Genomic DNA, 17,435 nt, shown 5'->3' with positions numbered 1-17,435 from the left:
GTTTTTATTTTTTTTTTTTTTTTAGATGAGATGCAATCAATTTATAAATATCAAAAAATTCACATTCACATTAAGGCATACCTACCTAGTTCATGTTTTTACAAAACATGTCTATTTTTTATAGATCCGTAGGTTGAGCCTACATAACATCAAAATGCATTTTTTTTTCGTATCATACTTTTTTTAAGATGTCTGCAGGTCTAATTTGTTTTATTTTGTGAATTTTAACAAAAACTATATTTTTACTTTTTTAGATTTTGCCGAAGGTGCAGAGACTTCAAAATAGATAAAATCAACGTCTTTTATAGGTTATATTAACTGAGTCCTTTACCACATTCAATAATTGGGTGAAACACGTTCAAACTCACAAAATACCCCAATTCTGTTTCTCCCATTTTTGAATGTTCCAAATGAGTCAGTTAGGTACTTTAAATTATATAGTATATGGCTTAAACCTTGATTTTATTTATTTTTAAAGTCTATAAAATGGGGAAAGTCCCCAAAAAACACTAAAAACCAGTTTTTCGAGATTTTGTAGGTGGTGCACCTTACGGAAAAGTCGGATAAAAAGTAGAGTGAAGTATAGTTTTTGGTAAAACAAACAAAATAAAAAACTGACTGTGGCCATCTCCAAAAAAGTTATATGCTTTTTTCGAAAAAAAAAATACATGTTGAGGTTATGTACACTAAACCTACGGGTTTATAAAAACTAAACATGTTTTAGAAAAGTCTCAACCATACGTGTGAATTTTTTGAAATTTTGAAATTAATTGCAACTCACCTAAAAAACCAAAAACGGTAAAATGACCAAAAACGGTAAAATGACTTTTTAGTGGTGGGTGGAGGGTTAAAATTGCATTTAGTCTTATTTTTTAATCACATAGAACGTAAAAAAATAAAAAAAATTTCATCCTGGGAGTCATTTTGCTTATCTTAACGGGGTTAGTACCCTTTAAGGTTGATATGAAACCTTAATTAATTTGTTTCTGATCCTAGAGATGGCTCTACTGTAGCATGCCATTGTGGTAACATTTTCAACTTAATTGTAGATTTCTACATGATGACTCAGTAATATGTAGAAACCTGAACACTTTTTTATCGTTACACCCATCGGCTCAATTGGCTATGATGCCAAATTGTTTAAACAGTAATTTTACCAACGCCTAATAACAATGTTAATAGCAAGAAACATTTAGTCCATGTTGTGAGGCCGCTCCCGTCTGAAAGAAAATTATGTTTCGGTTTCTTTGCGGATTCCTATTCAAAAATGTCCCCTTTAAGGAAATCTGAGTGCGAAATTGTTGGCCAGAAATTGTGTAAACAATTTTTTAAAGAAATTCAAACGATCACCATTTTTTGCTCCGGCAAATATTTTTTTAAGTTTTTTGGGTCATTCTAAACAAGAAAGGTTCTTGTCATTTTTCTCAAAAGTTGATAGTTTTCGAGTTAGGGGCGATTTAAAATCTGAAAAATGCGATAATACGCATTTTCGAAGCTTAAAAGCTCACATTTATAATTTATATTAATATATCGCACATCCCATTCAATACCGATACAACTGCGGTTTTCTTCTTCTACAAAATAGATATTTTAAGACAATTGAATATTAGAATATTAGTAATTCAATAGCACACGAATGGATATCTTTTTTGAAAAACAAGCAATATTTAACCATTATAAATATTTGTAAGATATGGCGGTATTGCATTATATTTTTAAATAACTCATCAACCATAACTGCTACGATTATACAGATTAACAATGAAAAACCAGACAAAGTTATAAATGGTAGTTTACTAGATAAATTTATCTAATAATTATAAGTATTGTATATTATAAATCACAACAAAGTGAAATTAACTCAACAAATTGAAATAAAATGATTGATGTACAGTTGCAATAAGATTTTTTTGCATAATTCCAGTAAATGCTCTTTTGTTTTCTCTCCTACAGTAGGAGGCTTTTCGTAGGCTGGTTTTGAGTTATATTGCTCTAAAATATTATTATTATCAGAAAAACGACGAGTAGAAAGGTCAATAGTTTTATAGGTTGTATAGTCAAAGTTAAATTTGTAAAAAAATTTTGTAGGAAAACACTTTTCTACTTTAAGAATTTGTATATTATTCCATATTACTTTCTCGTTATCCGAATTTTTGGTGAATTTTTGCCCAAAAATTTTTGAAAGGTACTTGAAGTCAAAAAAGTCTTCAGCGTCCATTTCATTCCCTTTATAGGGCCTACCGTTTTTCTTTTTGCAGCACTTATTAGAGGTGGCCACTGACATGAATTGAGTTAAACTGTGTTTTTGCTTTCTCGATTACTGCATGCATCGAATCACCCTCATTTTGGGTATGACCAACAGTTAAAAATTTGTGAGTAATGTTATTTATTTCAGCATGCGTAACTGCATATAAGTACATTAAGTACCACCAAAACCGCCTTATTCTTATTCTTGCCAACGCAGTTGTCGGAATAAAAAATAATATCTTTTCCTGCAGGTAAAGTAGATAGATAGCTAGAGAGGCATGTTGCAATTTAATTTGCTCCTCGCATAGCAATGGCCTCGTGCCAAAAACAGCAGGAACTGTTTGCGATGCTACTTCGAAAATCGTAAAATTAAAGCAATTGAGACAGGACTTATAAAAAAATGTAGAAATATCTCCGCAATGTGTAGCAAATCGAAGCCAGCTACTATGAGTTTATTATTTTTTATGTAGGATTTGTAATATTTTTTGCTTTTTCTTCTCGGCTTCTTTCTTTACTACGAATGTGGCGTGTGTATTGTTCTTGGCCTTTTTATTTTTCTTCTTGGTTGCATTGTTTATACACCTCATAAGTTGCGCAGTGATCTTTCGTCGGTTTAAAAAAAGAAATATTACATTCTGTGTTAAAAAATGTTTCATATGTACATCTTTTAACAGATGGCAACTGCTTTTCTTCTCGTTACTCTTTGTAGTATCTATACATCTAAGCTAAGGTTAATGATCCATCAAGGAATTCTCTACGAGTTTGAGCTCTTAAATAGTGAGACTCTACGCGCTCAAGCTATTTATGTGTTTTCTTACGGTTTCCTTAAGTTTCTCGTTTATAGTTGTGCGTTTTGATGATTTCCTCTATTATCTTTCTGAACGATGTTATACTCTTTTGACTTAGCCCAACTTGTTCGAATAAATCGATCTCCAATATTAAGGGTATTCATAAAAATATTTTGCATGCTCTTCTCCTTAATTTGTTTATAGTTAAATAAAAACATAAATTGTTTGTCCTATTACTTCCTTCTACAACTCTCCCATACTTCGGAATATTGTGCAAACGTTTCTGTAAAATACCCCTAGCACTCGCAACATGTGGCGGTATTACATTAAAACATACATATTATATTCTACGTGCAATATCCATACATGATACAGTTAAGGCGCTACAAACTACGTTTTTGAAGTTACGTCACTAATGTTCTCAGCAAGCGACGTGTATTCTCGCAATTTTCAGATTTTAAATCCCTTGTAACTCGAAAACTGTTAACTTCTCAGAAAAATGAGAAGATATCTTTTTTGTTTAGAAAAAAAAAAAAAAAACCTAAAGAATTACAGGGCCAAATAGGAGATTGTTGAAATAGGGCCTGCTGCATTGGCATTAAAATCGGATGGACGCGCATAATTAACAATTAAAAACAACGGTCTAAATTGAAGTTAGACCCGAATACTACTCAGAATTTCAAAAATGAATGTTTAAACTTCACTTTAAGGACTTGCCAACCTTAAATATAATAATTTAAATATGAGTTTTTACACCTCGAAAATGTCTATCTTCGCATTTTTCAGATTTTAGTTCACCTCTAACTCGAAAACTATCAACTTTTGAAAAAAATGACAAGATATTTTTCTTGCTTAGAATGACCAAAAAAACAAGAAAAAATATTTTCCTGGACAAAAAATGGTAATCTTGTGAATTTGTTTAGAAACATTTTTTTTAACAATTTTTGCCCAAAAATTTCGCTGGCACTCTTCTGATTTATTTAAAGGGGACATTTTTGAATAGGAATCCGCAAAGAAACCAAATCAGAATTTTTTTTCAGACGGGAGCGGCCTCACAACATAGACTAATTACATATTATGTTTCTCCGTAACTAAATATTCCAGTTAGTAAGGAATTCATCTTATCTCACACTGACACTGAAAGATGGTAATAAAATTTTACGACCTCTTCCATTCACTGTCGACAAATCATGTAAAAGTGTATTACATTGCACAAATTTTGTTTATACACATAAACCTTTTAACACGTTGACGGACAGTGCGAATGCCTCAAATGTATAATCAAGTGTTGTGATACTATTATGAACTTTGCAAAGTAGAATAGGGAAATTGCTAAATTTGTTTTAGCGCTTATAGATTATGGAAACAATATGTTTTTTGTAAACATGTGGACGACGGCCATGGATGTATCATATTTTATATGCATCTGTAGATGTAATAATAGGATTTTGATTTTAAATTCCGCAAAATATGTTTAAGCAAGGCGAAAACCTCGCGTTTCTTGGGAAAAATATTCCCATGAGATCTTTTTGCGTAATCAGTTTCATGAGATACCTCAGCATAAGACAAAAAGGGTTATAATAAAGATATTAAAAATGACTTAACAGAAAAAAATACTGAAAACTATTTCACTAACACCAAAACTAGTTCGTCTCTGTCTTGCTAAGAGAACCGTCGATTTATTGCATTTCGATTCAATGTCCATGATTCAGTTCCATAGTAAAGCACACTGTGTACATAACATTTAATTAGCCTTATTTTGAGGGCCAATATCAGATCTTTGCTGCATAAAATCTTTTTCATTTTCACGAAGTTGGCACGTGCTTTTTCAATTCTCTCTCTTATTTCTGCAGTCTAATCGTTATTTTCTGTGATTATCGTTCCCAAGTAAGTATATTTTTTTACTTCAGACTGCTGGCCGCCTACCGTTAATATTTCATTTATATTGTTGTTCTTGCTATTTTTCATAAATTTTGGTTTTTTGAGGTTAAGGGAGAGTCCGTATTCTCCATTACATATATCTTAATATTTTGTTCATTATTCTTTCTAAGTCTTCCAAGTTGTCTGATATTATGACTGTATCGTCGGTATACCTACTGTTATTAATTAAATTTCCATTCACTTTTATGCCGACTGTCTCGTTTACCACAGCTTCTTGTGTGATTTCTTCAGAATAAGAACTAAACAATAACGGCGACAGTATGTAACCTTGCCTGGCCCCTCTCCTTATCTCCATTTCTTCTGACACTTCTCCAAATTACACATTTGATCGTTGGCTGTAGTATAAATGGTATAGTTTATTACTAAAGTTATTATTATGGTATGGTTTATTACTAACGAGGAAGTTATAAATGCCTTAAATCAAATGAGAAATGGAAAATATAGAGACGACGGAATAACAAAAGAGATGATAAGAGATGGAGGTCAAACTACCTTGGAAGCAGTTAAAATCCTAATGAAGGAGTGCCTCTTTGATATTGCTATTTCAACCACTTGGCAAAATGCGCAGCTACTTCTACTACAAAATAAAGGAGGCAAACACAAACTCGAAAATTACAGACCAATAAGTCTGTTACCACATCCGTACAAACTGCTTACCACAATAATGACCAACAGACTATCAGATAAATTCGATAGTTACCAGCCTGTTGAACAAGCGGGATATCGCAAAGGTTATAGTACCGTAGAACACCTACTCCTACAGACAATAAGGACATTTCTCGAAAAGTGTAACGAATACAATGAACCTCTTCATTCAGCATTTGTTGATTACAATAGGGCATTCGATTCCATAGAACTCTGGGCCGTATTAGACGGAATGAATAACGCAAGGATTGATTCCAGATATAGAATATAGAATTATTTACTATTGAATTAGAAGATGCCTTATGTCTTAGAAAAAAAAGTTAAATTGTCACTTAAATTTTTAAGTCATCTAAGATTTGCCGATGACATAGTGCTCATAAGCAACAATACAGAAGAACTAATCTACATACCAAAGATGATTAAACAGGAATCTGAGAAGAAAAGCGGTTTAAAAATAAATTTAAATAAAACAAAAGTGATGACAAATCAAAATATCAGAATCGACTTGGGCAGCAGTTGCAAGACTCAGTGATGTGTTGAAAGACAAAAAGATACCAATAAACCTAGAAAAAAGGGTATTCAACAGTTGTATTCTACCAGTTATGACTGATGGAGTGGATACCGTGACACTTACAGGGTTATCAGCCAATAGATTAAGAACACAGAGGGCCATCGAACGAGCTATGTTAGGAGTATCTCTGAGAGAACATATTTGAAATGGGACGTACGAAACAGGACGAAGGTGGAATATGTAACTGGAAGAATTGCGCAAATGAAATGGAACTGGATAGGACACGTGGCACGGCAAAACAACGAAAGGTGGACGAGAACATTGTACATTGGAGACCACGCGAGCATGGTAGTAGCAGAGGAAGACCACAAAAACGATGGTTAGATGACTTTAAAGCAAAAGTGGGGAGAACCTGGTACCAAAGAGCACAAAACAGAGAAGAGTGGAAACTCCTGGGAGGCCTTTGTCTAGGAGTGGATGCAAACAGGCTAAAGAAGAAGTTATTGTTTTCTTTAGGGACATTCACTTAACAAGCTACATGTTTTTATGGATTTGGCTGTCTCTAGAGGTGTATATTCTCGGGCTGAATACCGATAACCTTTTTCCAAGCACACAAACAATCCACATTGCTTTACTATATTTTTTGTTTTTGTTCTGTTAGTGTATCTTTGGTTGCCTATATAGATGTCATATGATATAGGTGAACAAGGATTAGGATGAAGTTAGGTTAGGTCTGATCCGGGGAACCGGTACCGGGACAAGCGATGTAAGATGATCAAACTAAATAAAGATATCTTAATCAAGAGTACTTAATAGTCATTATTAAAGAACCCAACTAAACATGGTGGCAGCGGTGTTGAGTGCAGCACGTATATTTTAAGTATAAAACTATATTACCCATTAACCACTAGCACATGCCAAGAGTAGCAAAGCAAGGTTAAGGGGCAAGAAAATATTCTGCATTGTGGTCAATTGTGGTTGAAATCATACCCGACATAAAGTAACACTGAAAATGTCTACTAATACTACTCCTGATGCAAATACTCAAGGTATAGTAAGTCCAGCACCATTGAATGTTAACCCTCCGGATAAATTCAATTTTTTGGCCCCAGCAATTTGGCCTGCATGGAGGAAGAGGCTGGAACGCTACATGTCGGTATCAGGGCAGCTCCAAAAGACAGAAAAACAAAAAATAGATATCCTAGTGTACCTTATGGGAGAAGAATACGAAGATATTTTGATACAATTTCAAAAAATTCCAGATACTTACGAGGAAGTTCTAAATGTTTTTGACAAATATTTTATCCCTAGACGTAATATTATATACTAACGTTTCAAATTCAATTCTACAGTACAAAAACCAGGTGAAACCATTGACTTATTTATTACTAGCCTACATACCTTAGCAGAACATTGTAATTATGGGCAACTGAAGGAGGAATTGATCCGAGACCGTATCGTAGTAGGCATGCTGGACACAAAAACATCAGAAAGGTTACAGCTAAAAGAAACAGTTTTGATAGCAATTTCTGGCTTTTCTTCGTGTCTTATCAGATAAAACAATTGTTCCAGATATCGTTATCGCGTTTCCTTTTTTACTTCTGTATCGATGATTATTCTGCCGCGCCGTTTTCATTTTCTAATATTCCATACTCTTTCTCTTTCTGCTCTCAAAGAAACTGTTTATTAGATTTTTTTCTTTCTCATCTAATTTATACCGATCCAGATTAGCTCCATATAACAGTTCTAGTTCTACTTGCATCATACTAATCAATACGTTTATTTAACATATTATTAAGTGTCAACACATTTTTTCTTTTGTCTTCGCTAATATTTATTTATTTCTGTTGTTTTTGTACATAGAAGAAATCAATATAGATGTAAGATTTTTAAAATTGATTGTTATTATTTCTTTTATATTGATCCTTTTTTTATTTTTAATATGAAGGTGAAAATATTTTTTAACCTATCCTGAATTAATTTCAAAAGTGGTTATTTATTTAGGTACTCTTACTCCATATCTATTTAAATATCGTCCAATTGGTTTCCTTTAAATTTAGCTCACCACAAATGCAAAAAGTAATGAACAATGAAAATTTTAAACATAAAATAATGATTTCAATTAAAATCTTTAATAAACATAAGTGCGACAAAAGAGAAACACCATGGATGGTAGTTATTAGAAAAAGTATTTGACAAAAGTAGACTATTTATGCTCCAATTCAAAATATAGTCAAATACAAAGAGATACATGAAAAAATACAAATAAAAAAGACAACTTTATGTTACTTAAAAACATTAAAAAGCCAACTCGGGTTTAATCGAGACAAAAAGTACCGGCCCTAAATATATCAAAATCTAATACGGCCAAGGGGACTGATAATATTTCAAGAAAAGTAGTTAAATTAATTTCAGAAGGTCACGTTGATGCGTTATAAATAGACGTTATAGTAGCTTATATCTGTATTATATTACCTACCTACTAACTATAATACAATAACACGTTTTGTTGTACAAAGTAATTGATATGGCAACGCTGCTAGGATAAAGTTCTGTTTGACGCGATTCTGGCAGAAGGTACTGCTATCTATCGAACATAAATATTACCGATGTTGTAGATGGAGTCACTTCATGGCGGAACAAATTCACAGCGGCAATTCAAGATATAATTCTTGTTTAACGAGATTTTTCATATGTTTAGGAAAAAATATTCAACATTTTATTGCAAATATTTTCCACTCTTACAGTTTTATATATGTTGTTATTAAAATTTTGTCCGATTTCTTACCGGTAGCTTTATTATAAGCCAAAACATATTATTTCTTCCTATTGTGGCAAAACTGTAAGATCAAAAATTTTCAAAAAATTCATAAGTATTTCTTAGGATTATATCTTTATGCTGTAAGAAAATTAACAAAATTGTATGTTTGGTTTTCCCGCTTTATACTTGGAAAAAAAGAGTATTTTTGAGTTTTTTCGAAAACGAAAACATGAAGTTCGCTCAAAATTTGTCAAAATACTTCTAGTAATCACATACATCTTCTCAAATTTTTTCAAAATTTTTGAACTTCAAATTTTTTTTTGGGGGGTTCAGATCAACCTTAACAACCGATGTTTTATTATAACAAACACTGCAAAAATTATCCGCATGCTTAGAATAACAAAGTCCCCGATTGGACGTTATTTATCATATCGTTTAACCCAATAAAAATATTAAATATTCCCAGATCATTAAATTTTCAAACATGTAACCATGAAGACATTGTCTTCAAGACAAGAAAGAATTTGATGGTAATTTGATATTTGCAGACGTCGCGTCGCCGTTCTTGTTGATAATTTAGCTTTGAAAAAAGCATGAATGATAGGAAGTCACGTATGTGGTTATGTGGTATATTTAATAGTAAGCCAAACGTGAGGAATGTGCTTGATTTTGTAATATGAAGCCAGAGCCACAAATTTATAATCAATAAATAAATAATATTTATAAAACATAGTAAAAGAAAAGAAACAACTGTGGAAAAAATACCTAACAAAAAGAAAGTAAGAACACTATGACAAGGATAAAGAGAAAAGAACCGAAGTTGAAACAGATGGTTAAAAATAACAAAGACAAAACGTAGGTAGAATTTAGAAATAAATTAACAACAGCATTCGGTGAAAACCATAAATTGTTCTATAACTTACTTAAGAGCATGAGAAAACCAAAACCGAATACATTGAAAAACGTAAAGGATAAGCATGGAACCATACTTAGAGAAGATAAAGAGATTATGGAGAGAATGTTTTGTGAATAACTGTTGGAAGTGGCACAAGTAGAAGGAAATAAGATAGAACAAAACAAAAATTAACACATCCCACAAGAGCACCAGGAACAGAGAGGAAATATAACACAAAAAGGAGTAACAAATGCAATCGACAAAATCAAGATGGGCAAAGCACCAGGACATGACGATATAACTGCAGAAATGGTCAAATACATAAATGAACAAAGACAACAAGAACTACTCAACATCATGAACCAAGCTAAGAAAGAAAAGAAAGTTCCACTAGATTGGCAGATAGACATTATAACACCATTTTATAAAGAAGAAGATAGCAAAGAATGCTCCACTATACAGGAATAACACTTGGAAGCACAGTAAGGAAACTTTAGGCTAGTATACTGGAAAACAGGCTAAGAGAAAACTAGAAAACACCTTTGAGGAGAGCCAGAGTGGTTTCAGAAAAGAAAGAGGAATAAACGATAAGGTTTTCATGAGACAAATAGTAGAAAAGGCTCTTAACACAGAAAAAGAAATACATGCATGTTCCATAGATATCGAAAAAGCTTTCGACAGAATTAAAAGAGAAGATATTTGGAAAATACTAGAGAAGCGAAAAATTGAACAAGATCCATCCAGAGTTTATACGAATAAACGAAAAGCTGTATTAGGACAAACAAATGAAAAATCAAAAATATTCGACAGCAACATTAGAATAAAACAGGGTTGTGTCCTGAGCTGACTACTCTTTAACCTAGTACCTACTAGATGACGTAATAAAACAATGCAAACACAGATGAAGAAAATATAATGTAGGACGTAGGATATTGGAAGCCGAGAATGATGCAAATAACAGAACTATGCTACGCAGACGACCTGGTGATCATTGGGGAGTCAGAAAAACAATTACAAGAAAATATAAACATACAGAAACATAAAAATAAACAAAGAAAAATCACAAACAATGATAATTGCTATTATAATATAATCTATCTTCTGATGCAAAGTCACACAACCAATTGTAAAACCAAAATGTTAATGCGGATTGATTCACCGCGACAAACGAATCGGAAGAGCGCAAAGAGGGCGGCAATCACTCCGCTAGAAGTGTAGATGCCGTGATGATGAATATAATCTATAATCTCATAAGAAAGGGGATTAAACAGACCTCGAAAACTATAGGCCAATTAGTCTTCTAAACCATCTGTATAAATTGTTTGCTCGAATAATCACTGCCAGGGTATGGTGCAAATGACTATCTAACTTGTCAAAAGGTCCTAATCGAAAAAACTGTGGAGTACAACCAGTCGCTAATTCTAGTATTTGTTGACTACAAAAAAGTCTTTGACACTATCGAGATGGTAGCCATTTTAAGAGCTTTGAGAGATTGTAGAATCGACTACCGATATTCCAACATTATTCAACATAATATAATATATGCAAATGCCACAACAGCAATAAACCTCCACACCCAAACTCAAAAAATAAAACTAAAAAGGGGAATTAGACAAGGAGAAAACATCTCACCAAAACTATTCAAAACCGTAATGCAGAATGCATTCCAGATGTTAGAATAGGAAAACAGAGGTTTGAATGTCAATATCGAAAGGCTGAACCACCTACGATTTGCAGATGACATAGTTCTAATAACCGACGACTTAAAGGAAGCCTTAAAGGAATAACTACAACGAGGTTCTCAAAAAGTAGGGTTGGAAATAAACTTTGGGAAAACTAAAATGATGACCAATTTAGTAACTAGCGGATCATTGAAATTAGAAAACTGCTATATCGAAACAGTTGACAAATACATCTATCTGTGCCACGAAATACAAATAAGTAGAGACAACCAAATATGCGAATTATCTAGAAGAATAGCTTTAGGGTGGGCAGCGTATGGCAAACTAAGAGACGTGTTCAAGGAATACATCCCAATAAAGCTAAAAAGAAAAGCATTTAACCAGTGCGTACTTCCGGTGCTCACTTATAAAGCTGAAACACTGACATTTACTAAAGCATCAATAAGAAAATTGCAAGTAGCACAACGAAAAAGTGGAAATGGTCAGAACACGTCGCAAGACAGAGAGACAAGAGATGGACAAAGAAGATTTTAGAGTGGCGGCAGACAAGAGAAGTCGTGGAAGACCATCTACCAGATGTACCGACGACATTAAAAGAATAGCGACAAACTGGATAGCAGCTGCGCAAGACAGAGAAGGGTGGAGGCATCTTGAGGGGGCCTATGTCCCACAGTGGACAAATTTGTCTGTGTCATGATGATCACCTTTTTTCATTTACAAACCCTGCTTGTTAATGTGGTATTTTATAATGTAGGTAAGTTTTTAAATATTTTTTAATAATAAATATGCAATAAGATTTTACTGGCATGTAATATTTATGACAACGTACGGGAGTTTTTTTTCATATCAGGCCATGGAGCGGGGTGCTACATTATAAATAAGGACGTGCACACTATTCTTCATGCTATGGCATGCTGGACGAGCCATAGAGTCTGTAGTCAACACCCCGACCGCCCCGACGTAAGAGCGGGAACACACCGCACCTAGCGGGTCATAAGGGCCTTCACATTTTACTCTTTTTCAACTGGTCTTGATTAAAATGTCTTTAATCTTTCCTATCAGCCTCTGTTGGCTAACTCTTGTTTCTTCCGAACCCGAATGGCTATTAGGTTTACGAGGACAGACGGATCACTATATTTCCTTCTACTACTTACTCTAAAACTCACCAACCCGCATGGCAAGCGTAATGTTTTAATTTAATTTTTGCCACATCCAGAGTAGGATGAATCCAGAATCTCACACTAATTGATCAGTCTGTCCTACAAATTCGGATTCTGGGGGGACAAAACCTTGTATTGACTCAGAAACTACCCTAGATGAATGTCGCAACGTACAATGCTCGAACGCTACTATCGGATGCCAAGATCACTGAAATGGACATGGAGATGGAAAAGATCAGGTGGGACCTAATTGGGCTCTGCGAGGTAAGAAGACATGGCAAATACCTACAGACACTAAAATCTGGCTATATTGCCATGTATTCCATCACGTTGGTGAAGTGAACAAATCAGTGTGAGGTGTAGGTTTCCTCATAAATAAACGGCTTTACAGTAGAATCGTTACAATACATGGTATATCCACTAGCACTAGAGTAATGTACACCATTGTAAAGCTAAACGACAGATACAACATCAAAATAATACATGCTTATGCACCAACCTTCAACCACAGACCACAGCGAAGAGGAAATAGACATTTTCTATGACGAAGTAACGCAAGCCCTGAAAGAAAATCACACCCATTTTACAATCCTATGTGGTGATGTGAATGCAAAAATTGGCATGAAATCCGATCCATCAGGATATGTACTTGTAAACTTCGGAAGAAAGGAACGCGGACAAACTTTTATCTCCTTCAGAACAAATTATATCTGTATCAAATGAATAGCTTCTTTTACAAAAAATATCATAGAAGGTGGACATGGAGAAGCCCGTACGGGAAAACGAAAAATGAAATTGACTATATAATTACAGAAAAAAAATGTATAGTTAAAGATGTCACTGTCCTAAACAGCTTTACAACAGGGAGTGATCACAGAATGGTTCGCGCTAGAATAGAAATTAACATCCATAAAGAGAGAAATAAACTAATAAGAAAGAGACAAATGAAAGCATGGTCACAACCAAAAATGGAACAGAGTTTGCAGATCAAATAACTGTATTTACATCTACAAAACAGACCCCCTACAAATGCTAAACAAAATAGTTACTAATACCATAGCAGAAGTTCAATGAAAATGTACAAGTAACAAGAGAGAGGAGAGAATCACTGCTAACACCAAACATAAAATGGAAGCAAGAAGAGAAATGCTAAAAGATAAGAATATAGAACAACAAAGTTTAAATAAAATAAACAAAGAGGTCTCGAAAGCAATTAGAAAGGACATAAGAGCATGAAGGTATTGAGAAGGAAATTGACAAACAGCAGAAAAGAAATTATCAGACTCAAGGGAAAAAATGGCGCAAACTAACATCTAACAGAGAGGAAATGCTAGAGATATTGGAAGACTTCTATAAAACACTATATACAAATCAACTTGACTTAAACCGACAGAACATACAGAACAAAAAATTATGAATCAAGGTTCAGAGGATATCCCCGATATATCAACAGCTGAAATCTATCATGCTTTAAAGAAAACGAAAAATAACAAGGCACCAGGAGAGGAGGGAGTAGTGGCAGACGCGCTAAAAATCGGAGGCTCTGCTCTCATCAGGGCAATCAAACACCTCTTCAATATAGCATATAATATATCTTAGAAAACCAATCCATACCAGCTATGAAACATTTCTATAACGTTCCTCATATATAAGAAAGGAGATAAAACAGACCTCGAAAACTATAGGCCAATTAGTCTTCTAAACCACCTGTATAAATTGTTTGCTCGAATAATCACTGCCAGAATTGAGTACAAAAGAGAAGCCGACCAAGAGAACAGGTAGGTTTCCGCCTTGGGTATGGTACAAATGACCATCTAACTTGTCTAAAGGTCCTAATCGAAAAAACTGTGGAGTACAACCGACCGCTAGTTCTAGTATTTGTTGACTACAAAAAAGCCTTTAACACTATCGAGATGGTAGCTATCTTAAGATCTTTGAGGGATGGTAGAATCGACCACCGGTATTCCAACACTATTTAACATATATATGCAAATGCTCCATACCCAAACTCAAAAAATAAAACTAAAAAGGGGAGTTAGACAAGGAGACAACATGTCACCAAAACTATTCATGCCGTAATTCATCATGCATTCCAGATGTTAGAATGGGAAAACAGAGGTTTGAATATCGATGGCGAAAGGCTGAACCACCTACGATTTGTAGATGACATAGTTATAATAACCGACGATTTAAGGGAAGCCCACGAAATGCTGCAACAACTATAACGAGTTTTTCAAAAAGTAGGGTTAGAAATAAACTTTAGGAAAACTAAAATGATGACCAATTTAGTACCTAGCGGACCATTGAAACTAGAAAACTGCCATATCGAAACAGTTCACAAATACATCTATCTGGGCCACGAAATACGAATAAGTAGAAACAACCAAACATGAGAATTGTCTAGAACAGGGGTGGCCAAACTGTGACTCGCGAGCCACATGTGGCTCTTTGAAGGATTATTTGTGGCTCTCAATAAATGTACCTGAATTACTTTTAATTTTCTCAATAAATGTACCTGAATTACTTTTAATTTTTGTGTTTCAAAATGTCTTAAATTACTGACAACAAATATAGAAGACTAATAAGTGTAACAGCAGGACTTAGACAAGGAGGCCCCTTATCACTGTTGCTATTCAATTTGGCCTTAGAATATGTAATAAGTGAAATATCATCTGAGTTGATAGGGCGATTTGCGAATCGAGGATCAAAACTATTGTTGCCTTTGCTGATAATCTAGGTGTAGTCCCTCGTTCTACAAGAGACGTGAGAGAGGTGTTTTGACAATTCGAGGAAGAAACAAGTAGTCTGGGCCTTCCTTCGACAAAACGAAGAGAAGACGAAGTACATGCTAATAACCAAAAATCCAAGACCAAGAATTAGGCAGAACATAACTATTAATGTCCACAATTTCGAAGTAGTAAAAGAGTTTAAATATCTAGCGGCGGCAACCACAGATGACAACCACATCAAAAAGAGGTCTCAGCAAGGATAGCTGCGTGGAATAGAGCGTTATATGTACTCCGTATCATCAATATTAAGATCTATCTAAAAGACTGTACATGCCAATTATTCGCTCAATTTTTAAATATGAAAGTGAAACATGGTTTAAAACATTTTACTCTACATTAGCGGAAAATAGGTAGGTAAGCTGCTGGTATTTGAAAGGAAAGTTCTCAAAATGATATTTGGCCCTCAAAGAGATGAATTGACAGGAGAATGGAGTAGGCGACGTAATGCTGAATTGGTGACTCTATATGGTACTGAAAACATCGTCAGACATACAAAAGCTAAGATAAGATGGGCAGGTCATGTGGTAAGATCAGAGGAACACAGAGTGTTAAAGACAGTGTTTTTTGAGAGACGGTAGAAGATCAATAAGTCGTCCCAGAAAAAGATGGAAGGATGATGAAAAATCGAAATATTCTGAATTAGTAACGACTACTTGTAGTTTTAGTGGCATATACAGTGCGTCCATAAAGTAACGCATAAATTCGTTATTTCGTAAACCGGCGACTTTAAGGAAAAATCCCGAAACAGGTCGATTTTTATTTTTAAATTACGATTTCTTGGCATATATATTATGCTAGTGACGTCATCCATCTGGGCGTGATGACGTAATCGATGATTTTTTTTTAATGGGAACAGGGATCATGTGATAGCTCATTTGAAAGGGTCTTCAATTATCTATCCGATAATATAAACATTACCATAATTATTTATACAGGGTGTTCAAAAAACATTTTTTTAATTAAAATAAGTGAGACAAAAAGAAGAATATGTAATTTATTTTAATTCAAAATGCATTTGACGACTGTCAGTAAAGAGAAAAAAAAATTTATTTGACAAATAAACATTGATTTTCGTTTAAACGAAATGTTCAAACTGCCAAGAGACAGGTGGGTGGCAGCTTTAACATTGAATTTAAGCGAAAAACAATATTTATTTGTCAAATAAACATTTATTTCCTGTTTTCTGACAACAGTAAAACGTATTTTGAAATAAATAAATTACATACATTCTTCTTTTTGTCTCAATTATTTTAATTCAAAAAATGTTTTTTTGAACACCTTTGTATAAATAAATATGTTATGTTTATATTAGTGAATAGAGAATTGAATGCCCTTTCAAATGAGCTATCACATGACTCCTATTCTCGTTAAAAAAACATCGATTACGTCATCATGCCCAGATGGATGACGTCACTAGTATGATATATATGCCAAAAAAACGGAATTTAAAAATAAAAATCGACCTTTTTCCTTAATATCGCCGGTTTACGAAATAATGAATTTATGCGTTACTTTATGGACGCACTGTATTTGAAACAACGATTTGAACCAATTTATTTCACTTTAAAATTAGTGTAGTAAGTTTTAACCAAACAGTAAGAGAAAAATTTAATACCTTTTTTTTAGACTTCTTTTTAAATAATTGTTTAATTGTGGCTCGCGAAAAATTTCAAATTTTGAAAAATGGCTCGGACTATCAAGTAGTTTGGCCACCCCTGGTCTAGAATCTAGACTAGAAGAATAGCTTTAGGTCTATGTCCGACAGTGGACAAATTTGGCTGTGTGATGATGATGTGATGATGACGGCAGTTTTCACATCTGATAGTGGCTCCTTTTTTATGTAGTGTAATATAAATGGCGGTATACTATACCAATCAAATGGGCATTGGACATTTTTACGAATTCCAAAAAACGACACAGATAGAAGGGATATTTTACCCTACTGTATCCTGATAGACCACCGTTGTTCGTTTATGTAATAATTGTTTTTAAACGGTTGTGGGTACGATTCAGTTC

General features: G+C 33.9%; 1 protein-coding gene across 2 annotated transcripts in view; it reads right to left on the bottom strand.

Annotated features, from left to right (window-relative positions):
* Positions 1–17,435, bottom strand: part of LOC114338490 (uncharacterized) — a 291,422-nt gene that overhangs the window by 227,323 nt on the left and 46,664 nt on the right. The gene's annotated exons all lie outside the window — the stretch shown is intronic.

Source organism: Diabrotica virgifera, chromosome 4 (genome assembly GCF_917563875.1).
Source record: "Diabrotica virgifera virgifera chromosome 4, PGI_DIABVI_V3a".
NCBI classification, from domain to species: domain Eukaryota; kingdom Metazoa; phylum Arthropoda; class Insecta; order Coleoptera; family Chrysomelidae; genus Diabrotica; species Diabrotica virgifera.
The sequence above is the reverse complement of the archived record's forward strand: the minus strand, read 5'-3'. Positions and strand labels throughout refer to the sequence as shown.